This window comes from Ochotona princeps, unplaced genomic scaffold (genome assembly GCF_030435755.1).
Source record: "Ochotona princeps isolate mOchPri1 unplaced genomic scaffold, mOchPri1.hap1 HAP1_SCAFFOLD_161, whole genome shotgun sequence".
NCBI lineage: Eukaryota > Metazoa > Chordata > Mammalia > Lagomorpha > Ochotonidae > Ochotona > Ochotona princeps.
In genome coordinates, this window is record NW_026701725.1 from 167932 (window position 1) to 195786 (window position 27855).

Consider the following 27855-nt stretch of genomic DNA (forward strand, 5'->3'; position numbering starts at 1 on the left):
GTTGTGAAATCTGAGTTCTGAGGAGGTCTGAGTTCTAAGATCTGAATTCAGAATTGTGAGTTCTGAATTGCGAGTTCTGAGTTCTGAATTCTGAGTATGAGTTCTGAGTACTGAATCCCAAGTTCTGTGTTCAGAATTCAGATTTCCGAATTCCTAGTTATGAGATCTGAGTTCTGAACTCTTCATTCTGAGTTCTAATATTGAATTCTGATCTCTGAGCTCAGAATTCTGAGTTCTGAATTTGGAATTCTGAGCTGTGAGTTTTATCTCTGAATTCTGAATTCTGAGTTCTGATTTCTGAATTCCAAATTCTGAGTTCTGAATTCCGAATTCTGAGGTGTGAGTTCGAATTTGAATTTCTTTGTTTTGAGTTCTGAGTTCTGAATTCGGTGTGGAGCTGAATTGTAATTTCTGATTTCAGAATTCTGAGTTCTGGGTTCTGAATTCTGATATCTGAATTATGAGTTCTCTCTTCTGAATTCTGAGTTCTGTGTTCAGATTTGAATTCTGAATTCTGCATTGTTAGTTCTGAGTTTTAAGATCTGAATTCTGAATTGCTAGTTCTGAATCCTGAACTCCGAGTCCTGAATTCTGAGTTATTAGTTCTTAGCGCTGAATTCTGAGTGGAATTCTAAATTCTGAGTTTTGAATTCTGAGGTAGGAGTTCTGAAATCTGAGCTGTGAGTTCTGGAGTCTGAATTCTGAGTTTTTAGTTCTGAGTACTGAATCCCAAGTTCTGTGTTTAGAATTCAGAATTCTGAATTCCTAGTTATGAGATCTGATTTCTGAACGCTGTATTTGGAGTTCTAAGTTTGAACTCTGATTTCTGAGCTCAGAATTCTGAATTTTGGATTTGGTGTTCTGAGCTGTGAGTTTTATCTCTGAATTCAGAGTTCTGAACTCCGAATTCTTAGCTGAATTCTGAGTTCTGAGTTCTGAATTCTGAGTTGAATTCTGAATTCTGAGTTCTGCATTCCGAATTCTGAGGTGTGAGTTTGAATTTTAATTTCTTTGTTTTGAGTTCTGAGTTCTGAATTCAATGTGGAGCTGAATTGTAATTTCTGATTTAAGAATTCTGAGTTCTGGGTTCTGAATTCTGAATTCTGAATTACGAGTTCTGTGTTCATAAATTGAACTTTGAATTGTTAGTTCTGAGTTTTAAGATCTGAATTCTGAATTGCTAGTTCTAAATCCTGAACCCCGAGTCCTGAATTCTGAGTTATTAGTTCTGAGCTCTGAATTCCGAGTGGAATTCTAAATTCTGAGTTCTGAGTTCTGAATTCTGAGTTCTGAATTCTGAGTTGTGAGTTCTAAGTCTGAATTCTGAGTTTTGAGTTCTGAGTCCTGAATTCTGTGTTGTGCTCTGAGTTGTGAAATCTGAGTTCTGAGGAGGTCTGAATGCTAAGATCTGAATTCAGAATTCTGAGTTCTGAATTGCGAGTTCTGAGTTCTGAATTCTGAGTATGGGTTTTGAGTTCTGAATTCTAAGTTCTGAGTGACTTAGAATTTCGAAGTTCTGTGTTCAGAATTCAGAATTCTGAACTCCTAGTTATGAGTCCTGAATTCTTTGTTGTGCTGAGTTGTGAAATCTGAGTTCTGAGGGAGTCTTAGATCTAAGATCTGAATTCAGAATTCTGAGTTCTGAATTACGAGTTCTGCGTTCTGAATTCTGAGTATGAGTTCTGAGTACTGAATTCCCAGTTCTGTGTTTATAATTCAGAATTCTGTATTCCTAGTTCTGAGATCTGAGTTCTGAACTCTGCATTCTGAGTTCTAATATTGAATTCTGATTTTTGAGCTCAGAATTCTGAGTTTTGAATTTGGAGTTCTGAGCTGTGACTTTTATCTCTGAATTCTGAGTTTTGAATTCTGAATTCTTGCCTGAGTTCTGAGTTCTGAGTTCTAAATTCTGTGCTGAATTCTGAATTCTGATTTCAAAATTCCGAATTCTGAGGTGTGAGTTCGAATTTTAATTTGTTTTGAGTTCTGATTTCGGAATTCAGTGTGGATCTGAATTGTAGTTTCTGATTTCAGAATTCTGAGTTCTGGGCTCTGAATTCTGAGTTCTGAATTACGAATTCTGTATTCTAAATTCTGAGTTCTGTGTTCAGATTTGAATACTGAATTGTTAGTTCTGAATTTCAAGATCTGAATTCTGAATTGGTGTTCTGAATCCTGAACTTTGAGCCCTAATTCTGAGTTCAAAATTCTGAGCTCTGAATTTTGAGTCGAATTCTGAATTCTGAGTTCCGAGTTCTGAATTCTGAGCTGTGAGTTCTAAGTCTGAATTCTGAGTTTTGAGTTCTGAGTCCTGAATTCTTTGTTGTGCTGAGTTGTGAATTCTGAGTTCTGAGAAAGTCTGAGTTCTAAGGTCTGAATTCAGAATTCTGAGTTTTGAATTTCGAGTTCTTAGTTCTGAATTCGGATTATGAGTTTTGAGTTCTGAATTCTAAGTTCTGAGGTGTGAGTTTGAAATTCCAAGTTTTGTGTTCAGAATTCAGAATTCAGAATTCCTACTTATGAGTACTGAACACTGCATTCTGTCTTCTGTTATTCAATTCTGGTTTCTCAGCTCAGAATTCTAAGTTTTGAATTTGGAGTTTGAGCTGTGAGTTTTATCTCTGAATTCTAGCTTCTGAATTATTGTGAGTTCTGAGTTCTGAACTCCGAATTCTGAGGTCTGAGTTTGAGTTTTAACTTCTTTCTTTTGAGCTCTGAGTTCTGAATTCAGTGTGGAGCTGAATTGTAATTTCTGAATTCATAATTCTGAGTTCTGGGTTCTGAATTCTGACGTCTGAACTCTAAGGTAGGAGTTCTGAATTCTGAGCCGTGAGTTCTAAGTCTGAATTCTGAGTTTTGAGTTCTGAGTCCTGAATTCTGTGTTGTGCTGAGTTATGAAATCTGAGTTCTGAGGAGGTCTGAGTTCTAAGATCTGAATTCAGAATTCTGAGTTCTGAATTACGAGTTCTGAGTTCTGAATTCTCAGTATGAGTTCTGAGTACTGAATTCCCAGTACTATGTTTAGAATTCAGTATTCTGAATTCCTAGTTCTGAGATCTGAGTTCTGAACTCTGCATTCTGAGTTCTAATATTGAATTCTGATTTCTGAGCTCAGAATTCTGAGTTTTGAATTAGGAGTTTGAGCTGTGAGTTTTATCTCTGAATTCTGAGTTCTGAATTCTGAATTCTTAGCTGAATTCTGATTTCTGAGTATGAGTTATGAATTCTGAGCTGAATTCTGAAATCTGACATCTGAATTCCGAATTCTGAGGTGTGAGTTTGAATTTCTAATTCTTTGTTTTGAGTTCTTGTTTGGGAATTCAGTGTGAAGCTGAATTGTAATTTCAGAATTCAGAATTCTTTGTTTTGGGTTCTGAATTCTGAGTTCTGAATTGCTAGTTCTGCGTTCAGAATTCTGTGTTCTGTGTTCAGAATTTGAATTCAGAACTGTTAGTTCTGAGTTTTAAGATCTGAATTCTGAATTGCTAGTTCTGAATCCTGAATTCTGAGTCCTAAGTTCTGAGTTATTATTTCTGTGCTCTGAATTCCGAGTGGAATTCTGAATTCTGAGTTCTAAGTTCTGAATTCTGAGCTGTGAGTTCTAAGTCTGAATTCTGAGTTTTGAGTTCTGAGTCCTGCATTCTATGTTGTGCTGAGTTGTGAAATCTGAGTTCTGAGGGAGTCTAAGATCTAAGATCTGAATTCAGAATACTGAGTTCTGAATAGAGATTTCTGAGTCCTGAATTCTGTGTTATTAGTTCTGAGCTCTGAATTCTGAGTTTAAATCTGAATTACTATTTCTGAGTTCTGAATTCTGAGTTTTGAGTTCTTGGTCTGAATTCTGAGTTTTGAGTTCTGAGTCCTGAATTATGTGTTGTGCTGAGTTGTGAAATCTGAGTTCTGAGGAAGTCTAAGATCTAAGATCTGAATTCCGAATACTGAGTTCTGAAATACGAGTTCTGAGTTCTGAATTCTGAACATGAGTTTTGAGTACTGAATTCCAAGTTCTGTGTTTAGAATTCAGAATTCTGAATTCCTAGTTCTGAGATCTGAGTTCTGAACTCTGCATTCTGAGTTCTAATATTGAATTCTGATTTCTGAGCTCAGAATTCTGAGTTTTGAATTTGGAGCTCTGAGCTGTGAGTTTTATCTCTATTCTGAGTTCTGAGTTATGAATTCTGACCTGAATTCTGAATTCTGAGTATGAGTTTTGAGATCCGAATTCCGAATTCTGAGGTGTGAGTTCGAATTTTAAATGCTTTGTTTTGAGATCTGAGTTCTGAATTCAGTGTGGAGCTAAATTGTACTTTCTTATTTCCGAATTCTGAGTTCTGGGTTGTGAATTCTGAGTTCTGTATTACGAGTTCTGTGTTCTGAATTCTGAGTATGATTTTTGAGTACTAAATTCTGAGTTCTGTGTTCAGACTTGAATTCTGAATTGTTAGTTCTGAGTTTCAAGATCTGAATTCTGAATTGCTAGTTCTGATTCCTGAACTTTGAGCCCTAATTCTGAGTTATTAGTTCTGAGCTCTGAATTCCGAGTGTAATTCTGAATTCTGTGGTCTGAGTTGTGAATTCTGAGCTCTGAGTTCTAAGTTTGAATTCTGAGTTTTGAGTTCTGAGTTGTGAATTCTGTGTTGTGCTGAGTTGTGAAATCTGAGTTCTGAGAAGGTCTGAGTTCTAAGATCTGAATTCAGTATTCTGAGTTCTGAATTGCGAGTTTTGAGTTCTGAATTTGGATTATGAGTTTTGAGTTCTGAATTCTAAGTTCTGAGGTGTGAGTTTGAAATTCCAAGTTCTGTGTTCAGAATTCAGAATTCAGAAATCCTACTTATGAGTTCTGAACACTGCATTCTGTCATCTAACATTGAGTTCTATTTTCTGATCTCAGAATTCTGAGTTTTGAATTTGGAGTTTGAGCTGTTAGTTTTATCTCTGTATTCTGAGTTCTGAATAGCGAGTTCTAGGTTTTCAATTCTGAGTATGAGTTTTGAGTACTAAATTCTAAGTTCTGTGTTCAGAATTCAGAATTCTGATTTCTGAATTCCTAGTTCTGAGTTCTGAATTCTGAACTCTAAATTCTGAGTTGCAATATTGAATTATGATTTCTGAGCTCAGATTTCTGAGTTTTAAATTAGGAGTTTGAGCTGTGAGTTTAATCTCTGAATTCTGAGTGCTGAAATCTGAATTCTTAGCTGAATTCTGAGTTTTGAGTTCTGAATTCTGAGCTGAATTCTGAATTCTGAGTCCGAAGTCCGAATTTTGATGTGTGAGTTCGAATTTTAATTTCTTTGTTTTGAGTTCTGATTTCGGAATTCAGTGTGAAGATGAATTTTAATTTCTGATTTCGGAATTCTGAGTTCTGGGTTGTGAATTCTGAGTCCTGAAATATGAGCACTGTGCTCTGAATTCTGAGTTCTGTGTTTAGATGTGAATTCTGAATTGTTAGTTTTGAGTTTTAAGATCTGAATTCTGAATTGCTACTTCTGAATCCTGAATTCTGAGTCCTGAATTCTGAGTATTAATTTTTTTTAATATATTTATTATTTAACTTCAGTAATTACATTGTATTATGTGACACAATTACATAGATACTTGGGTTCTCCCTACCCCTCCCCAAACCCTCCCACCATGGTGGATTCCTCCACCTTGTTGCATAACCACAGCTCAAGTTCAGTTGAGATTCCCCCATTGCAAGCGTATACCAAACATAGAGTCCAGCATCTTATTGTCCAGTCAAGTCCAACGGCTTCTTAGGTATACCCTCTCTGGTCTGAAGACAGAGCCAGCAGAGCATCATCCCAGTCAATTGAAAGCTCCAACATACCATCAGCACAAATTTACATCGTTATGGAATTAATTGACATAGTAATGAGTAACCAATATGGTAAAAGTAAATGCAAGTTCTTAACCACCTTCTGTGACCACCTCATTGACAGTTCAATTTTAGTTTATACACAACATATAACATACATAACATAACATGTTATACATAACATCATATCATCTTAAATTAAGGCAAACATGTGGTATTTAACCTTTTGGGATTGGCTCATTTCCCTTAGCATTATGGTTTCCAGTTTGGCCCATTTGGCCACAAAGAACTGCATTTTGTTTTTTTTAATAGCTGAGTAGTATTCCATGGAGTAGATGAACCATAGCTTTCTTATCCAATCCTCTGTTGATGGGCATTTTGGTTGCTTCCATGTTTTTGCAATTACTGATTGTGCTGCTATGAGCATAGGAGTGCATGTTGGTTTCTCATAAAACAAGTGTTCTGGATATATTCCTAGGAGTGCTATTGCTGGATCATACAGTATGTTGAATTTGAGTTGTTTGAATATTCTCCATACTGATTTCCATAGAGGCTGTACCAGCCTGCAGCCCCACCAGCAGTGGAGTAGGGTTCCCTTTTCCCCGCAACCTCGCCAACAAGTGTTGTTGGTGCTTTTATTCATGTGGGCCAGTCTTACTGGTGTTAGGTGGTACCTCATTGATGTTTTAATTTGGATTTCCCTTATTGCCAGGGAACGTGAGCATTTTTTCATATGTTTATTTGCCATTTGGGTTTGTTCCTTTGTGAAGTGTTTGCCCATTTCCCGTGCCCATTTCTTGAGTGGCTTGTTTGTTTTGACATTTTGGTTTTTCTGTAGCTCTTTGTATATTCTGGAGATCAGCCCTCTATCACCTATGTCGTGTGCGAAGATCTTCTCCCATTCTGTGGGTTGCCTTTTTACTTTGTTGATTGTTTCTCTAGCTGTACAGAAGCTTCTTAGTTTGATGAGGTCCCAATTGTTTATTTTGGTCTTGATTTCTACTGCATTTGGAGTCTTTTTAAGGAAGTGAGGGCCTACCCCTAAGTGTTCCAGTGTGTTTCCAACATTTTCTTCCAAAAGTTTGAAGGTTTCTGGATGTAGGTTTAGATCTGTTATCCATTTAGATTTGATCTTAGTGTATGGTGAGAGATGTGGATCTATTTTTTTGTTTCTGCAGGCTATCAACCAGTTGTCCCAACAGCATTTATTGAACAGACCTTCCCATTTGCCTGGATTGTCGTTTGTCTTTTTGTCAAAGATTATTTGGCTGTATCTGTGTGGGTTTCCTTCTGGTGTTTCTATTCTGCTCCATTGATCTTCCTCTCTATCTTTGTGCCAGTACCACGCTGTTTTGATAACCACTGCCCTATAGTATGTCCAGAGGTCCGGAACTGTAATTCCCCCTGCTAACTTTCTGTTCTTCAGGATGGTTCTAGCTATCCGTGGTTTTTTGTGCTTCCAGATGAACCTTTGGATCATTGTTTCCAGTTCCATGAAGAATGTTTTGGGCAATTTGATTGGGATTGCGTTGAATGTATATATTGCTTTTGGCAGAGACTCGCAAGATGGCCGACATAGGAGGAAGACTGTGAGAGAGCTCACAGACAGAGAGGGCTAGAACGCGACAAAAGTGTAAGTGGAGCAGCATAGAACTACAGGGAGAAGAACGTGAAGTTCCCTGGACAGTGTGGAACCAAAAAAATCCACACAACTCGGAAGAGCAACCAGGGAAAAAACAAAAGAAAGAGCAGGGGAGACGACTTTTCGCTCCTGACCTGCTGAGTCACCTCTGAGTGCAGACACTGAAAGCCGCCGACCGATCCGGAGACCGACCCGCAGACGCAGTGGCCGTGAGGACCAGCGGTGATTGGGACCCGCTGGCATCTGCTCACCCTGGTCACCAGGACCCTGAATCACCGGGACCCGCCGGCATCCGCCCACCCTGGTCGCCAAGCCCCGCCGGGACCTGCCCCAGTCGCAGCCTCCAGGTTCCAGCCGCCTGCACCCGCCGAGACCAGCAACGGACACAGCAGTCGCTGGGAGACACACCTGCGGCGAGAATTCCGACCAGAGGAAGAGGCAGACTGCAAGAACCTGAGGTTTGAGAGAGTTGGGTGGGGACAGTGGTGGGTTGGAGGCTTCGGAAGTTGGCCCCCCAGGGGCATGCACAAAGCCTGAACACAATTGGTGCTCCTCTCCCTGCCCCTCCCCCACCCCCAGACTCCTGCGTCTAGAGACACAGGGCGAGTGCCTTGAAATTGCCAAAACTGTGTCTGGGAGAAAGGCAAAAGGCACATTGGATATTCCCCCGTGCCTTTGTGGTCTGGCACTCAGCTGGGCGGTGCTATACCACAGGAACCCAAGCACGCCATCTGGGCTGGGCAGTCCCGTGCTAGCGCTGGGGTGGTCGGTCCCCTGCAAGCACTGGGGTGGGCGGGCCTGCACAGGAGGCGCTTCCAGAGAACACCTGGAACACCCCACGCCCTATAGTCCAGTGCTCCGAGCCCTGTGATCCCGTGCACAGGGGGTGCGCACAGAGAGTGCCTTCACTCCCCCACGCCCTGTGGTAGCATACCTGTAGGGGACGAGATGAGAGTGCGCTTTGAATCCACTGGGCCCTGGAAGTGGCGCCCTGGAGACGCACCAAAAGTGCCTTGAAAATTCCCACACCCTGCTACTCCACCCCTGCAGACTCCGATCTCTAGAGGATAGTGCTTGGAGACCCCTCAGCACACTGGTGCCTAGGTCTCTCAAAAAAGAAACACTAACACAATGGGAAGAAATACCAGAAAAGGTAATGATCCAGATGAGAGTGCCAACACCCTACCAATACAGGATCGAAAGCCAATGTCTATTTCGGAGATGCGAGATGAAGACATAGAAGATCTACCAGACAAGGAATTCAAAAAAATAATGTTAAAATATGTCAGAGACAATGAGAAGAATTGGGAGGACTTCAAGGAATTCAAGAACCACATAGCCTCAGAAATACAACAAATGAAAAGTAAAATCCTTGACTTAGAGCACAAAATTGAGAGCCTAACCAACAGAACAAATACAGCAGAAGAGAGGATCTCTGAAACAGAAGACACACAAAACGAACATACTCAGTTCATGAAACAGCTGGAGACAAGTCTGAACAAAGCCAATAAGACCATACAAGAAATGAAAGACAACCTCAGAAAATCAAATATTAGGATTATTGGCCTTCCTGAAGGAGCGGAAAAAGAATAGGAATGCAAATGGAGCTCGACGAAATTATACAGGAAAACTTTCAAAACACTTGGAACATGAACCCAGCCCAAATCCAGGACGGTCAGAGGACTCCCAGCAGATATGACCCAAAGCGATCTTCACCCAGACATATGGTGCTCAAGTTCCACTCCAACGAAGACAAAGAAAGAATCCTAAGACAAGTACGAAGCAGAGAAAAGATCACATACCGGGGAAAACCAATCAGGATCACTGCTGACTTCTCTGAAGAGACTTTACAAGCAAGGAGAGAATGGACAAAGATCTTCCAAATCCTGAATCAGAACAACTGTCAACCAAGAATATTGTACCCAGCAAAGATCTCATTCGTATTTGAGAACGAAATCAAATACTTCCACAGCAAAGAGAAATTAGAAGAATATGCCAGCACAAAACCAGCTCTACAAAATCTCCTTAGAAATGCACTAAATCCAGAAAAAAAGGAGGTGAATCATAAGCAAAGATGGCAAACAGGAAGATCTTCCCACTAAAGTCCACACAAGGAAGGGCAATTACACAGATATCAACACCCACAAAAACAAGTATGGCAGGGCAAAATCACAACCTCTCAATTTTAACTCTTAACACAAATGGCCTGAACTCACCAATCAAAAGGCATAGATTAACAGAATGGATTATCAAACAGCACTCAACTATCTGTTGCCTACAAGAGACACATCTAACCAGAAGAGATTCGAAGAAGCTGAAAGTGAAAGGTTGGAAACAAATATTTCATGCCAATGGACGAGAAAAAAAGGCTGGGGTAGCTGTCTTAATTTCAGATGATGTGGACTTCAATCTGACACACATCAAAAAGGACAGGGAAGGACATTATATATTGGTGAAGGGACTGATCTATCAGGAAGTAATTACCATTGTGAACATATATGCACCAAATTCAAAAGCACCTAGCTACGTGAAGCAATTACTCACGGACTTAAGGAGAGACATAGATATGCACACAATAATAGTGGGTGATCTTAACACCCCACTAACAACTATAGACAGATCAACAAAACAAAAACTCAACAAAGAAACAACAGAGCTCATACAAACAATAGAACAACTGGACTTGGTTGACATCTATAGAATTTTTTACCCTAAGGCCACAGATTATACATTTTTTTCAGCAGTGCATGGCACCTTCTCCAGGATCGACCACATGATAGGACACAAAGCAAACCTAAATAACTTCAAAAAGATAGGAATCATACCATGTACCCTCTCAGACCACCACGGAATGAAGCTGGAAATCAGCAATTCAAAATGTCCCAGGAAATACAGAAACTCTTGGAGGCTGAACAATATGCTATTAAACGAACAATGGATCAGAGAAGAAATTAAAGATGAGATCAAAAAATTTATGGAAACCAATGAAAACTCTGACACAACATTCCAAAATTTGTGGGACACTGCCAAAGCAGTGCTACGGGGTAAACTCATTGCAATTGGAGCTCATGTCAAGGCCCAAGAGAGGCGCCAAATACAGGAACTAAACACACACCTCCAGGAATTGGAAAAACAACAGCAGAAGAGCCCCACACACAATAGGAAACAAGAAATCATCAAAACAAGGGAGGAAATCAACCAGATAGAAATAAAAAAAACCATACACAAAATCAATGAATCAAAAAGCTGGTTTTTTGAGAAGATAAACAAGATAGACACCCCACTGGCCCAACTGACAAGGAAAAAACAAGAGAATTAACAGCATCAAAGATGAAAAAGGCAACATAACAACAGACACCGCATCCATTAAGGCCATAATTAGAAATTACTACAAAGCACTGTACTCCAACAAATCAGAAGATCATCAAGAAATGGAAAAGTTCTTAGACTTCTACCACCTGCCAAAACTTAGCCCAGAGGCAACAAACGACCTGAACAAACCCATAACTGAAGTAGAGATTGAATCAGTGATTAAAGACCTCCCAACAAAGAAAAGCCCAGGCCCAGACGGCTTCACTACAGAATTCTACAAAACATTCCGAAAGGAACTGACCCCAATCCTCTACAAACTCTTCAAAACAATAGAAGAAGAGGCAACCCTTCCAAACTCATTCTATGAAGCCAACATTACCTTAATCCCAAAACCGGGCAGAGAACTAACAGAGAAGGAAAACTACAGACCTATCTCTTTGATGAACATTGATGCTAAGATTCTCAACAAAATCCTAGCCAACAGAATTCAAAAACACATCAGACAGATCGTTCATCCAGATCAAGTAGGATTCATCCCTGGAATGCAGGGATGGTTCAACATTCGCAAATCCATAAATGGGATACACCACATCCAAAAACTGAAAAACAAGAATCACATGATAGTATCAATAGATGCAGAAAAAGCTTTCGACAAAATCCAACACCACTTCCTACTAAAAACCCTAACCAAGGTAGGCATAGATGGAAAAATCCACAACATAATTAAAGCCATATATGAAAAACCCAACGCCAGCATCATACTGAATGGAGAAAAACTGGAACCCTTCCCACTGAGATCTGGAACAAGACAGGGATGTCCACTTTCTCCACTACTATTCAACATAGTCCTAGAGGTACTCGCTGAGGCCATAAGACAAGAAAAAGAAATCAGAGGAATCTAAATGGGAAACGAAGAAGTTAAACTCTCACTATATGCAGATGATATGATTCTTTATGTAGAAGAGCCAAGAGACTCAATACAGAGACTGCTAGAACTTGTACGAGAGTTTGGTAGAGTGGCAGGGTACAAAATTAATGAACAAAAATCAACAGCCATAGTGTATGCGAAAAGCCCCAAGATGGAAAAAGACTTAACCAGCAAGATACCATTCAAAATAACAGAGAAAAGTATGAAATATCTGGGAATAAATCTAACCAAAAATGTAGGAGACTTATTTGAAGAAAACTACAAACTACTTAAAAAAGAAATTGAACAAGACCTCAAAAGATGGAGTAACATCCCATGCTCCTGGATAGATAAAATCAATATCATTAAAATGTCTGAGTATTAATTTTGAGTTCGGAATTCCTAGTTCTGTGTTCTGAGTTCGAAATTCTAAGTTCTGTGTTCAGAATTCAGAATTCTGAATTCCTAGTTATGAGTTCTGAACACTGCCTTCTGAGTTCTAATATTGAATTCTGGTCTCTGAGCTCAGAATTCTGAGTGCTGAATTTGAAGTTCTGAGCTGTGAGTTTTATCTCTGAATTCTGAGTTCTGAATTTTGAATTCTGAATTCCAAATTCTGAGTTCTGAATTCCGAATTCTGAGGTGTGAGTTCGAATTATGATTTCTTTGTTTTGAGTTCTGAGTTCTGAATTCAGTGTGGAGCTGAATTGTAATTTCTGATTTTATTATTCTGAGTTCTGGGTTCTGAATTCTGAGTTCTGAATTACGAGTTCTGTGTTCTGAATTCTGAGTTCTGTGTTCATAATTTGAATTCTGAATTGTTAGTTCTGAGTTTTATGATCTGAATTCTGAATTGCTGGTTCTGAATCCTGAACTCTGAGTGCTGAATTCTGAGTTATTAGTTCTGAGCTCTGAATTCCGAGTGGATTTCTAAATACTGAGTTCTGAATTCTGAGGTAGGAGTACTGAATTCTAAGCTGTGAGTTCTAAGTCTGAAATCTGAGTTTTGAGTTCTGAGTCCTGAATTCTGTGTTGTGTTGAGCTGTGAATTCTGAGTTCTGAGGAAGTATCAGTTCTAAGATCTGGATTCAGAATTCTGAGGTGTGAATTGCGAGTTCTGAGTTCTGAATTCTGAGTTTGAGTTTTGAGTTCTGAATTCTTAGTTCTGAGGTGTGAGTTCGACATTCCAATTTCTGTGTTCAGAATTCAGAATTATGAGTTATGAGTTATGAGGTCTGAGCTCTGGATTCTGAGTTCTAAAATTGAATTCTGGTTTCTGAGCTCAGAATTCTGAGTTTTGAATTTGGAGTTCTGAGCTGTGAGTTTTATCTCTGAATTCTGAGTTCTGAATTCTGAATTCTGAGCAGAATACTGAATTCTGAGTTCTGAGTTATGAATTCTGAGCTGAATTCTGAATTCTGAGTATGAGTTCTGAATTCCAAATTCTGAGGTGTGAGTTCGAATTTTAAATTCTTTGTTTAGAGTTCTAAGTTCTAAATTCAGTGTGCAGCTGAATTGTAATTTCTGATTTCAGATTTCGAAGTTCTGGGTTCTGAATTCTGATTTCTGAATTACTTGTTCTGTGTTCTGAATCTGAATTTTGAATTGTAATTTCTGAGTTTTAAGATCTGAATTCTGAATTGCTAGTTCTGAATCCTGAACTCTGAGTCCTGAATTCTGAGTTATTAGTTGTGAGGTCTGAATTCTGAGTGGAATTCTGAGTTCCGAGTTCTGAATTCTGAGCTGTGAGTTCTCAGCCTGAATTCTGAGTTTTGAGTACTGAGTCCTGAAGTCTGTGTTGTGCTGTGTTGTGAATTCTGAGTTTAGAGGAAGTCTGTGTTCTAAGATCTGAATTCAGAATTCTGATTTCTGAATTATGAGTTCTGAGTTCTGAATTATGTGTATGAGTTCTGAGTACTGAATTCCAAGTTCTCTGTTTAGAATTCAGAATTCTGAATTCCTAGTTCTGAGATCTGAGTTTTGAACTCTGCATTCTGAGTTCTAATATTGAATTCTGATTTCTTAGCTCAGAATTCAGAGTTCTGAATTTGGAGTTCTGAGCTGTGAGTTTTATCTCTGAATTCTGGGCTCTGAAGTCTGAATTCTGATGTGTGAGTTCCAATTTTAATTTCTTTGTTTTGAGTTCTGAGTTCTGAATTCAGTGTGGAGCTGAATTGTAATTTCTGGTTTCAGAATTCTGAGTTCCGAGTTGTGAATTCTGAGTTCTGAATTACTAGTTCTGTGTTCTGAATTTTGAGTTCTGTGTTCAGATTTGAAATCTGAATTGTTAGTTTTGAGTTTTAAGAACTGAATTCTGAATTGCTAGTTCTGAGTCCTGAATTCTGAGTTATTAGTTCTGAACTCTGAATTCCGTGTGAAATTCTGAATTCCGAGGTCTGAGTTCTGAATTCTGAGCTGTGAGTTCTAAGTCTGAATTCTGAGTTTTGAGTTCTGAGTTGTAAATTCTTTGTTGTGCTGAGTTGTGAAATCTGAGTTCTGAGGAGGTCTGAGTTCTTAGACCTGAATTCAGAATTCAGAGTTCTGAATTGCGAGTTCTGAATTCTGAGTATGAGTTTTGAGTTCTGAATTCTAAGTTCTGAGTTTTGAGTTCTATATTCTAAGTTCTATGTTCAGAATTCAGAATTCAGATTTCCGAGTTATGAGTTCTGAACACTGCATTCTGAGTTCTACTATTGAATTCTGGTCTCTGAGTTCAACATTCTGAGTGCTGAATATGGAGTTCTGAGCTGTGAGTTTTATCTCTGAATTTTAAGTTCTGAAATCTGAATTCTTAGCTGAATTCTGAATTCTGAGTCTGAATTCCAAATTCTGATCCGTGAGTTCGAATTTGAATTTCTTTGTTTTGAGTTCTGATTTTGGAATTCAGTGTGAAGCTGCATTGTAACTTCTGATTTGAGAATTCTGAGTTCTGGGTTGTGAATTCTGAGTTCTGAATTACAAGTACTGTGATCTGAATTCTTAATTCTGTGTCCAGAAGTTGAATTCTGAATTGCTAGTTCTGAGTCCTGAATTCTGAGTTATTATTTCTGAGCTCTGAATTCTGAGTGGAATTCTGAATTCTGAGGTCTTATTTTTGAATTCTGAGCAGTGAGTTCTAAGTCTGAATTCTGAGTTTTGAGTTCTGAGTCCTGAATTCTGTGTTGTGCTGAGTTGTGAATTCTGAGTTCTGAGGGAGTCTAAGTTCTAAGATCTGAATTCAGAATACTGAGTTCTGAATAGCGAGTTCTGAGTTCTGAATTCTGAGTATGAGTTTTGAGTTCTGAATTCTAAGTTCTGTATTCAGAATTCAGAATTCTGAATTCCTAGTTCTGACTTCTGAGTTCTGATCTCTGCATTCCTAGCTCTAGTTTTAATTTCTGAGTTCTGAGCTCCCCATTATGAATTTTGAATTTGGAGTTCTGAGCTGTGAGTTTTATCTCTGAATCCTGAGTTCTGAATTCTGAATTCTTAGCTGAATTCTGAATTCTGAGTATGAGTTTTGAGTTCTAAATTCCGAACTCAGAGGTGTGAGTTCGAATTTTAATTTCTTTGTTTTGAGTTCTGAGTTCTGAATTCTGAGTTTTGTGCTCAGAATTTGAATTCTGAATTGTTAGTTCTGCGTTTTAAGATCTGAATTCTGAATTCTGAGTTCTGAATTGCGAGTTCTGAGTTCTGAATTCTGAGTATGAGTTTTGAGTACTGAATCACAAGTTTTGTGTTCAGAATTCAGAATTCAGCATTCCTAGTTCTGATTTCTGAGTTCTGAACTCTGCATTCTGGGTTCTAATTTTGATTTTTGATTTCTGAGCTCAGTATTCCGAGTTTTCAATTTAGAGTTCTGAGCTATGAGTTTTATCTCTGAATTCTGAGTTCTGACTTATGAATTCTGAGCTGAATTCTGAATACTGAATTTATGAATTCTGATGTGTGAGTTCGAATTTTAATTTTTTGTTTTGAGTTCTGAGTTCTGAATTCAGTTACGAGCTGAACTGTAATTTCTGATTCAGAATTCTAAGTTCTGGGTTCTGAGTGCTGAATTCTGAGTTCTGAGTTCTGAGATCTGAATTCTGAGCTGAATTCTGAATTCTGAGTCTGAATTCTGAATTCTGATGTGTCAGTTTTAATTTATACTTTTTTGTTTTGAGTTCTGATTTCGGAATTCAGTTTGAGGCTGAATTGTAATTTCTGATTTCAGAATTCTGAGTTCTGGGTTGTGAATTCTGAGTTCTGAATTACGAGTTCTGTATTCTGTATTCTGAGTTCCGTGTTCAGAATTTGAATTCTGAATTGTTAGTTGTGAGTTTTTAGATTTGAATTCTGAATTGCTAGTTCTGAATCCTGAATTCTGAGTTATTAGTTCTGATGTCTGAATTCCGAGTGGAATTCTAAATTCTGATTTCTGAGAGCTGAATTCTGAGCTGTGAGTTCTAAGTCTGAATTCTGTGTTTTTAGTTCTGAGTCCTGAATTCTGTGTTGTGCTGAGTTGTGAAATCTGAGTTCTGAGGAGGTCTGAGTTCTAAGATCTGAATTCAGAATTCTGAGTTCTGAATTGCGAGTTCTGAGTTCTGAATTCTGAGTATGAGTTTTGAGTTCTGAATTCTAAATTCTGAGTTATGAGTTCTAAATTCTAAGTTCAATGTTCAGAATTCAGAATTCAGAATTCCCTGTTATGAGTTCTGAACACTGCATTCTGAATTCTAATATTGAATTCTTATTTCTGATGTCAGAATTCTCAGTGCTGAATTTGCAGTTCTGAGGTGTAAGTTTTATCTGTGAATTCTGAGTTCTGAGTTCTGAATTCTGAATTCTAAGGTCTGAATTCAGAATTCTGAGGTGTGATTTTGAATGTTAAATTCTTTGTTTTGAGTTTTGAGTTCTGAATTCAGTGTGGAGCCAATTGTAATTTCTGATTTCAGAATTCTGAGCTCTGGGATCTGAATTCTGAGTTCTGTGTTCAGAATTTGAACTCTGAATTGTTATTTCTGAGTTTTAAGATCTGAATTCTGAATTACAAGTTAGTATCCTGAACTCTGTGTCCTGAATTCTGAGTTATTATTCATGAGCTGTGAATTCCGAGTGGAATTCTAAATTCTGAGTTCTGAATTCTGAGGTAGGAGTTCTGAATTCTGAGCTGTCTCTTCTAAGTCTGAATTCTGAGTTTTGAGTTCTGAGTTGTGAATTCTGTGTTGTGCTGAGTTGTGAAATCTGAGTTGTGAGGTGGTCTAAGCTTTAAGATCTGAATTCAGAATTCTGAGTTCTGAATTAAGAGTTCTGAGTTCTGAATTCTGAGTATGAGTTCTGAGTGACTTAGAATTTCGAAGTTCTGTGTTCAGAATTCAGAATTCTGAATTCCTAGTTCTGAGTCCTGAATTCAGTGTTGTGCTGAGTTGTGAAATCTGAGTTCTGAGGAGGTCTGAGTTCTAAGATCTGAATTCAGAAATCTGAGTTCTGAATTATGAGTTCTGAGTTCTGAATTCTGAGTATGAGCTTTGAGTTCTGAATTCTAAGTTCTGAAGTGTGATTTCAAAATTCTAAGTTCTATGTTCAGAATTCAGAATTCAGAATTCAGAAATCCTAGTTATGAGTTCTGAACACTGCATTCTGAGTTCTAAGATTGAATTCTGGTTTCTGAGTTCAGAATTCTGAGTGCTGAATTTGGAGTTCTGAGGTGTGAGTTTTATCTCAGAATTCTGAGTTCTGAGTTCTGAATTCCAAGTTCTGAGGTGTGAGTTCGAATTTTAATTTCTTTGTTTTGATTTCTGAGTTCTAAATTCAGTGTGGAGCTGAATTGTAATTTCTGATTTCAGAATTCTGAGTTCTGGGTTCTGAAATCTGAGTTCTGAGTTACGAGTTCTATGTTCAGAATTTGAATTTTGCATTGTTAGTTCTGAGTTTTAAGATCTGAATTCTGAATTGCTAGTTCTGAATCCTGACCTCCGAGTCCTGAATTCTGAGTTATTAGTTCTAAGCTCTGAATTCCGAGTGGAATTCTAAATTCTGAGTTCTGAATTCTCAGGTAGGAGTTCTGAATTCTGAGCTGTGACTTCTAAGTCTGAATTCTGAGTTTTGAGTTCTGAGTCCTGAATTCTGTGTTGTGCTGAGTTGTGAATTCTGAGTACTGAGGAGGTCTGAGTTCTAAGATCTGAATTCAGAATTCTGAGTTCTGAATTGCGAGTTCTGAGTTCTGAATTCTGAGTATGAGTTCTGAGTACTGAATCCCAAGTTCTAAGATCTGAATTCAGAATTCTGAATTCCTGTTCCTGAGATCTGAGTTCTGAACTCTGCATTCTGAGATCTAATTTTGAATTCTGATCTCTGAGCTCAGAATTCTGAGTTTTGAATTTGCATTTCTGAGCTGTGAGTTTTATTTCTGAATTCTGAGTTCTGAGTTCTGAATTCTGAATTTCAAATTCTGAGTTCTGAATTCTGAATTCTGAGGTGTGCGTTCTAATTTTAATTTCTTTGTTTTGAGTTCTGAGTTCTGAATTCAGTGTGGAGCTGAATTGTAATTTCTGGTTTCAGAATTCTGAGTTCTGGGTTCAGATTTGAATTCTGAATTGTTAGTTCTGAGTTTTAAGATCTGAATTCTGAATTTCTAGTTCTAAATCCAGAACTCTGAGTCCTGAATTCTGAGTTATTAGTTCTGTGCTCTGAATTCCACGTGGAATTCTAAATTCTGAGGTAGGAGTTCTGAATTCTGAGCTGTGAGTTCTAAGTCTGAATTCTGAGTTTTGAGTTCTGAGTCCTGAATTCTGTGTTGTTCTGAGTTGTGAAATCTGAGTTCTGAGGAGGTCTGAGTTCTAAGATCTGAATTCAGAATTCTGAGTTCTGAATTACGAGTTCTGAGGTGTGAGTTTGAATTTGAATTTCTTTGCTTTGAGTCCTGACTTCTGAATTCGGTGTGGAGCTGAATTATAATTTCTGATTTCTGAATTGTGAGTTCTGGGTTCTGAATTCTGATTTTTGAATATTGAGTTCTGTGTTCTGAATTCTGAGTTCTGTGTTCAGATTTGAATTCTGAATTGTTAGTTCTGAGTTTTAAGATCTGAATTCTGAATTTCTAGTTCTAAATCGTGAACTCTGAGTCATGAATTCTGAGTTACTAGTTCTGAGCTCTGATTTCCGAGTGGAATTCTAAATTCTGAGTTCTGAGTTCTGAATTCTGATTTCTGAAATCTGAGCTGTGAGTTCTACGTCTGAATTCTGAGTTTTCAGATCTGATTCCTGAATTCTGCGTTGTTCTGAGTTGTGAAATCTGAGTTCTGAGGAGGTCTGAGTGCTAAGATCTGAATTCAGAATTCTGAGTTCTGAATTGTGAGTTCTGAATTCTGAATTCTGAGTATGGGTTTTGAGTTCGATATTCTATTTTCTGAGTGACTTAGAATTTCGAACTTCTGTGTTCAGAATTCAGAATTCAGAATTCAGAAATCCTAGTTATGAGTTCTGAACACTGCATTCTGAGTTCTAATATTGAATTCTCGTGTCTGAGTTCAGAATTCTGAGTGCTGAATTTGGAGTTCTGAGGTGTGAGATTTATCTCTGAATTCAGAATTCTGAGTTCTGAATTCTGAGTATGGGTTTTGAGTTCTGAATTCTAAGTTCTGAATGAGTTAGAATTTCGAAGTTCTGAGTTCAGAATTCAGAGTTCTGAATTCCTAGTTCTGAGTCCTGCATTCTTTGTTGTGCTGAGTTGTGAATTCTGAGTTCTGACGAGGTCTGAGTTCTAAGATCTGAATTCAGAAATCTGATTTCTGAATTGCAAGTTCTGAGTTCTGAATTCTGAGTATGAGTTGTGAGTTCTGAATTCTAAATTCTGAGGTAGGAGTTCTGAATTCTGAGCTGTGAGTTCTAAGTCTGAATTCTGAGTTTTGAGTTCTGAGTCCTGAATTCTGTGTTGTTCTGAGTTGTGAAATCTGAGTTCTGAGGAGGTCTGAGTGCTAAGATCTGAATTCTGAATTCTGAGTTCTGAATTAAGAGTTCTGAGTTCTGAATTCTGAGTATGAGTTTTGAGTTCTGAATTCTAAGTTCTGTATTCAGAATTCAGAATTCAGCATTCCTAGTTCTGACTTCTGAGTTCTGATCTCTGCATTCCTAGCTCTAGTTTTAAATTCTAGTTCTGAGCTCAGTATTATGAGTTTTGAATTTGGAGTTCTGAGCTGTGAGTTTTATCTCTGAATCCTGAGTTCTGAATTCTGAATTCTTAGCTGAATTCTGAATTCTGAGTGTGTGTTTTCAGTTCTAAATTCCGAACTCAGAGGTTTGAGTTCGAATTTTAATTTCTTTGTTTTGAGTTCTGAGTTCTGAATTCTGAGTTTTGTGTTCAGAATTTGAATTCTGAATTGTTAGTTCTGAGTTTTAAGATCTGAATTCTGAATTCTGAGTTCTGAATTAAGAGTTCTGAGTTCTTAATTCTGAGTATGAGTTTTGAGTACTGAATCACAAGTTTTGTGTTCAGAATTAAGAATTCAGAATTCCTAGTTCTGAGTTCTGAGTTCTGAACTCTGCATTCTGGGTTCTAATTTTGATTTTTGATTTCTGAGCTCAGTATTCTGAGTTTTCAATTTAGAGTTCTGAGCTATGAGTTTTATCTCTGAATTCTGAGTTCTGACTTATGAATTCTGAGCTGAATTCTGAATAGTGAATTCTGAATTCTGATGTGTGAGTTCGAATTTTAATTTTTTGTTTTGAGTTCTGAGTTCTGAATTCAGTTTCGAGCTGAACTGTAATGTCTGATTCAGAATTCTGAGTTCTGTGTTCTGAGTGCTGAATTCTGAGTTCTGAATTCTGAATTCTTAGCTGATTTCTGAGTTCTGAGTTCTGAGATCTGAATTCTGATCTGAATTCTGAATTCTGAGTCTGAATTCTGAATTCTGATGTGTGAGTTTTAATTTATACTTTTTTGTTTTGAGTTCTGATTTCGGAATTCAGTGTGAAGCTGAATTGTAATTTCTGATTTCAGAATTCTGAGTTCTGGGTTGTGAGTTCTGACTTCTGAATTACGAGTTCCTTATTCTGTATTCTGAGTTCTGTGTTCAGAATTTGAATTCTGAATTGTTAGTTGTGAGTTTTTAGATTTGAATTCTGAATTGCTAGTTCTGAATCCTGAATTCTGAGTTATTAGTTCTGATGTCTGAATTCCGAGTGGAATTCTGAATTCTGATTTCTGAGAGCTGATTTCTGAGTTCTGAATTCTGAGCTGTGAGTTCTAAGTCTGAATTCTGACTTTTCAGTTCTGAGTTCTTAATTCTGTGTTGTTCTGAGTTGCGATATCTGAGTTCTGAGGAGGTCTGAGTTCTAAGATCTGAATTCAGAATTCAGAGTACTGAATTGCGAGTTCTGAGTTCTGAATTCTGAGTATGAGTTTTGAGTTCTGAATTCTAAGTTCTGAATTCTGAGTTCTAAATTCCAAGTTCAATGTTCAGAATTCAGAATTCAGAATTCCTAGTTATGAGTTCTGAACACTGCATTCTGAATTCTAATATTGAATTCTTATTTCTGATGTCAGAATTCTCAGTGCTGAATTTGCAGTTCTGAGCTGTGAGTTTTATCTCTGAGTTCTGAATTCTGAATTCTAAGTTCTGAATTCAGAATTCTGAGGTGTGATTTTGAATGTTAAATTCTTTGTTTTGAGTTTTGAGTTCTGAATTCAGTGTGGAGCCAATTGTAATTTCTGATTTCAGAATTCTGAGCTCTGGGATCTGAATTCTGAGTTCTGTGTTCAGAATTTGAACTCTGAATTGTTAGTTCTGAGTTTTAAGATCTGAATTCTGAATTACAAGTTCTGTATCCTGAACTCTGTGTCCTGAATTCTGAGTTATTATTCCTGAGCTGTGAATTCCGAGTGGAATTCTAAATTCTGAGTTCTGAATTCTGAGGTAGGAGTTCTGAATTCTGAGCTGTCTCTTCTAAGTCTGAATTCTGAGTTTTGAGTTCTGAGTTGTGAATTCTGTGTTTGCTGAGTTGTGAAATCTGAGTTGTGAGGTGGTCTAAGCTTTAAGATCTGAATTCAGAATTCTGAGTTCTGAATTAAGAGTTCTGAGTTCTGAATTATGAGTATGAGTTCTGAGTGACTTAGAATTTCGAAGTTCTGTGTTCAGAATTCAGAATTCTGAATTCCTAGTTCTGAGTCCTGAATTCAGTGTTGTGCTCAGTTGTGAAATCTGAGTTCTGAGGAGGTCTGAGTTCTAAGATCTGAATTCAGAAATCTGAGTTCTGAATTATGAGTTCTGAGTTCTGAATTCTGAGTATGAGCTTTGAGTTCTGAATTCTAAGTTCTGAAGTGTGATTTCAAAATTCTAAGTTCTATGTTCAGAATTTAGAATTCAGAATTCAGAAATCCTACTTATGAGTTCTGAACACTGCATTCTGAGTTCTACGATTGAATTCTGGTTTCTGAGTTCAGAATTCTGAGTGCTGAATTTGGAGTTCTGAGCTGTGTTTTATCTCAGAATTCTGAGTTCTGAGTTCTGAATTCCAAGTTCTGAGGTGTGAGTTCGAATTTTAATTTCTTTGTTTTGATTTCTCAATTCTAAATTCAGTGTGGAGCTGAATTGTAATTTCTGATTTCAGAATTCTGAGTTCTGGGTTCTGAACTCTGGTTTCTGAATTACGAGTTCTGTGTTCTGAATTCTGAGTTCTGGGTTCTGAATTCTGAGTTCTGAGTTACGAGATCTATGTTCAGAATTTGAATTTTGCATTTTTAGTTCTGAGTTTTAAGATCTGAATTCTGAATTGCTAGTTCTGAATCCTGACATTGGAGTCCTGAATTCTGAGTTATTAGTTCTGAGCTCGGAATTCCGAGTGGAATTCTAAATTCTGAGTTCTGAATTCTCAGGTAGGAGCTCTGAAATCTGAGCTGTGAGTTCTAAGTCTGAATTCTGAGTTTTGAGTTCTGAGTCCTGAATTCTGTGTTGTGCTGAGTTGTGAATTCTGAGTACTGATGAGGTCTGAATTCAGAATTCTGAGTTCTGAATTGCGAGTTCTGAGTTCTGAATTCTGAGTATGAGTTCTGAGTACTGAATCCCAAGTTCTGTGTTCAGAAATCAGAATTCTGAATTCCTAGTCCTGAAAGCTGAGTTCTGAACTCTGCATTCTGAGATCTAATTTTGAATTCTGATCTCTGAGCTCAGAATTCTGAGTTTTGAATTTGCATTTCTGAGCTGTGAGTTTTATTTCTGAATTCTGAGTTCTGAGTTCTGAATTCTGAATTCCAAATTCTGAGTTCTGAATTCCGAATTCTGAGGTGTGCGTTCTAATTTTAATTTCTTTGTTTTGAGTTCTGAGTTCTGAATTCAGTGTGGAGCTGAATTGTAATTTCTGGTTTCAGAATTCTGAGTTCTGGGTTCTGAATTCTGATTTCTGAATTACGAGTTCTGGGTTCTGAATTCTGAGTTCTGTGTTCAGATTTGAATTCTGAATTGTTAGTTATGAGTTTTAAGATCTGAATTCTGAATTTCTAGTTCTAAATCGTGAACTCTGAGTCATGAATTCTGAGTTACTAGTTCTGAGCTCTGATTTCCGAGTGGAATTCTAAATTCTGAGTTCTGAGTTCTGAATTCTGAGTTCTGAAATCTGAGCTGTGAGTTCTAAGTCTGAATTCTGAGTTTTCAGATCTGATTCCTGAATTCTGCGTTGTTCTGAGTTGTGAAATCTGAGTTCTGAGGAGGTCTGAGTGCTAAGATCTGAATTCAGAATTCTGAGTTCTGAATTGTGAGTTCTGAATTCTGAATTCTGAGTATGGGTTTTGAGTTCGATATTCTATTTTCTGAGTGACTTAGAATTTCGAACTTCTGTGTTCAGAATTCAGAATTCAGAATTCAGAAATCCTAGTTATGAGTTCTGAACACTGCATTCTGAGTTCTAATATTGAATTCTCGTGTCTGAGTTCAGAATTCTGAGTGCTGAGTTTGGAGTTCTGAGGTGTGAGATTTATCTCTGAATTCAGAATTCTGAGTTCTGAATTCTGAGTATGGGTTTTGAGTTCTGAATTCTAAGTTCTGAATGAGTTAGAATTTCGAAGTTCTGAGTTCAGAATTCAGAGTTCTGAATTCCTAGTTCTGAGTCCTGAATTCTTTGTTGTGCTGAGTTGTGAATTCTGAGTTCTGACGAGGTCTGAGTTCTAAGATCTGAATTCAGAAATCTGATTTCTGAATTGCAAGTTCTGAGTTCTGAATTCTGAGTATGAGTTGTGAGTTCTGAATTCTAAATTCTGAGGTAGGAGTTCTGAATTCTGAGCTGTGAGTTCTAAGTCTGAATTCTGAGTTTTGAGTTCTGAGTCCTGAATTCTGTGTTGTTCTGAGTTGTGAAATCTGAGTTCTGAGGAGGTCTGAGTGCTAAGATCTGATTTCAGAATTCTGAGTTCTGAATTAAGAGTTCTGAGTTCTGAATTCTGAGTATGAGTTTTGAGTTCTGAATTCTAAGTTCTGTATTCAGAATTCAGAATTCAGCATTCCTAGTTCTGACTTCTGAGTTCTGATCTCTGCATTCCTAGCTCTAGTTTTAAATTCTAGTTCTGAGCTCAGTATTATGAGTTTTGAATTTGGAGTTCTGAGCTGTGAGTTTTATCTCTGAATCCTGAGTTCTGAATTCTGAATTCTTAGCTGAATTCTGAATTCTGAGTGTGTGTTTTCAGTTCTAAATTCCGAACTCAGAGGTTTGAGTTCGAATTTTAATTTCTTTGTTTTGAGTTCTGAGTTCTGAATTCTGAGTTTTGTGTTCAGAATTTGAATTCTGAATTGTTAGTTCTGAGTTTTAAGATCTGAATTCTGAATTCTGAGTTCTGAATTAAGAGTTCTGAGTTCTTAATTCTGAGTATGAGCTTTGAGTTCTGAATTCTAAGTTCTGAAGTGTGATTTCAAAATTCTAAGTTCTATGTTCAGAATTTAGAATTCAGAATTCAGAAATCCTACTTATGAGTTCTGAACACTGCATTCTGAGTTCTACGATTGAATTCTGGTTTCTGAGTTCAGAATTCTGAGTGCTGAATTTGGAGTTCTGAGCTGTGTTTTATCTCAGAATTCTGAGTTCTGAGTTCTGAATTCCAAGTTCTGAGGTGTGAGTTCGAATTTTAATTTCTTTGTTTTGATTTCTCAATTCTAAATTCAGTGTGGAGCTGAATTGTAATTTCTGATTTCAGAATTCTGAGTTCTGGGTTCTGAACTCTGGTTTCTGAATTACGAGTTCTGTGTTCTGAATTCTGAGTTCTGGGTTCTGAATTCTGAGTTCTGAGTTACGAGATCTATGTTCAGAATTTGAATTTTGCATTTTTAGTTCTGAGTTTTAAGATCTGAATTCTGAATTGCTAGTTCTGAATCCTGACATTGGAGTCCTGAATTCTGAGTTATTAGTTCTGAGCTCGGAATTCCGAGTGGAATTCTAAATTCTGAGTTCTGAATTCTCAGGTAGGAGCTCTGAAATCTGAGCTGTGAGTTCTAAGTCTGAATTCTGAGTTTTGAGTTCTGAGTCCTGAATTCTGTGTTGTGCTGAGTTGTGAATTCTGAGTACTGATGAGGTCTGAATTCAGAATTCTGAGTTCTGAATTGCGAGTTCTGAGTTCTGAATTCTGAGTATGAGTTCTGAGTACTGAATCCCAAGTTCTGTGTTCAGAAATCAGAATTCTGAATTCCTAGTCCTGAAAGCTGAGTTCTGAACTCTGCATTCTGAGATCTAATTTTGAATTCTGATCTCTGAGCTCAGAATTCTGAGTTTTGAATTTGCATTTCTGAGCTGTGAGTTTTATTTCTGAATTCTGAGTTCTGAGTTCTGAATTCTGAATTCCAAATTCTGAGTTCTGAATTCCGAATTCTGAGGTGTGCGTTCTAATTTTAATTTCTTTGTTTTGAGTTCTGAGTTCTGAATTCAGTGTGGAGCTGAATTGTAATTTCTGGTTTCAGAATTCTGAGTTCTGGGTTCTGAATTCTGATTTCTGAATTACGAGTTCTGGGTTCTGAATTCTGAGTTCTGTGTTCAGATTTGAATTCTGAATTGTTAGTTATGAGTTTTAAGATCTGAATTCTGAATTTCTAGTTCTAAATCGTGAACTCTGAGTCATGAATTCTGAGTTACTAGTTCTGAGCTCTGATTTCCGAGTGGAATTCTAAATTCTGAGTTCTGAGTTCTGAATTCTGAGTTCTGAAATCTGAGCTGTGAGTTCTAAGTCTGAATTCTGAGTTTTCAGATCTGATTCCTGAATTCTGCGTTGTTCTGAGTTGTGAAATCTGAGTTCTGAGGAGGTCTGAGTGCTAAGATCTGATTTCAGAATTCTGAGTTCTGAATTAAGAGTTCTGAGTTCTGAATTCTGAGTATGAGTTTTGAGTTCTGAATTCTAAGTTCTGTATTCAGAATTCAGAATTCAGCATTCCTAGTTCTGACTTCTGAGTTCTGATCTCTGCATTCCTAGCTCTAGTTTTAAATTCTAGTTCTGAGCTCAGTATTATGAGTTTTGAATTTGGAGTTCTGAGCTGTGAGTTTTATCTCTGAATCCTGAGTTCTGAATTCTGAATTCTTAGCTGAATTCTGAATTCTGAGTGTGTGTTTTCAGTTCTAAATTCCGAACTCAGAGGTTTGAGTTCGAATTTTAATTTCTTTGTTTTGAGTTCTGAGTTCTGAATTCTGAGTTTTGTGTTCAGAATTTGAATTCTGAATTGTTAGTTCTGAGTTTTAAGATCTGAATTCTGAATTCTGAGTTCTGAATTAAGAGTTCTGAGTTCTTAATTCTGAGTATGAGCTTTGAGTTCTGAATTCTAAGTTCTGAAGTGTGATTTCAAAATTCTAAGTTCTATGTTCAGAATTTAGAATTCAGAATTCAGAAATCCTACTTATGAGTTCTGAACACTGCATTCTGAGTTCTACGATTGAATTCTGGTTTCTGAGTTCAGAATTCTGAGTGCTGAATTTGGAGTTCTGAGCTGTGTTTTATCTCAGAATTCTGAGTTCTGAGTTCTGAATTCCAAGTTCTGAGGTGTGAGTTCGAATTTTAATTTCTTTGTTTTGATTTCTCAATTCTAAATTCAGTGTGGAGCTGAATTGTAATTTCTGATTTCAGAATTCTGAGTTCTGGGTTCTGAACTCTGGTTTCTGAATTACGAGTTCTGTGTTCTGAATTCTGAGTTCTGGGTTCTGAATTCTGAGTTCTGAGTTACGAGATCTATGTTCAGAATTTGAATTTTGCATTTTTAGTTCTGAGTTTTAAGATCTGAATTCTGAATTGCTAGTTCTGAATCCTGACATTGGAGTCCTGAATTCTGAGTTATTAGTTCTGAGCTCGGAATTCCGAGTGGAATTCTAAATTCTGAGTTCTGAATTCTCAGGTAGGAGCTCTGAAATCTGAGCTGTGAGTTCTAAGTCTGAATTCTGAGTTTTGAGTTCTGAGTCCTGAATTCTGTGTTGTGCTGAGTTGTGAATTCTGAGTACTGATGAGGTCTGAATTCAGAATTCTGAGTTCTGAATTGCGAGTTCTGAGTTCTGAATTCTGAGTATGAGTTCTGAGTACTGAATCCCAAGTTCTGTGTTCAGAAATCAGAATTCTGAATTCCTAGTCCTGAAAGCTGAGTTCTGAACTCTGCATTCTGAGATCTAATTTTGAATTCTGATCTCTGAGCTCAGAATTCTGAGTTTTGAATTTGCATTTCTGAGCTGTGAGTTTTATTTCTGAATTCTGAGTTCTGAGTTCTGAATTCTGAATTCCAAATTCTGAGTTCTGAATTCCGAATTCTGAGGTGTGCGTTCTAATTTTAATTTCTTTGTTTTGAGTTCTGAGTTCTGAATTCAGTGTGGAGCTGAATTGTAATTTCTGGTTTCAGAATTCTGAGTTCTGGGTTCTGAATTCTGATTTCTGAATTACGAGTTCTGGGTTCTGAATTCTGAGTTCTGTGTTCAGATTTGAATTCTGAATTGTTAGTTATGAGTTTTAAGATCTGAATTCTGAATTTCTAGTTCTAAATCGTGAACTCTGAGTCATGAATTCTGAGTTACTAGTTCTGAGCTCTGATTTCCGAGTGGAATTCTAAATTCTGAGTTCTGAGTTCTGAATTCTGAGTTCTGAAATCTGAGCTGTGAGTTCTAAGTCTGAATTCTGAGTTTTCAGATCTGATTCCTGAATTCTGCGTTGTTCTGAGTTGTGAAATCTGAGTTCTGAGGAGGTCTGAGTGCTAAGATCTGAATTCAGAATTCTGAGTTCTG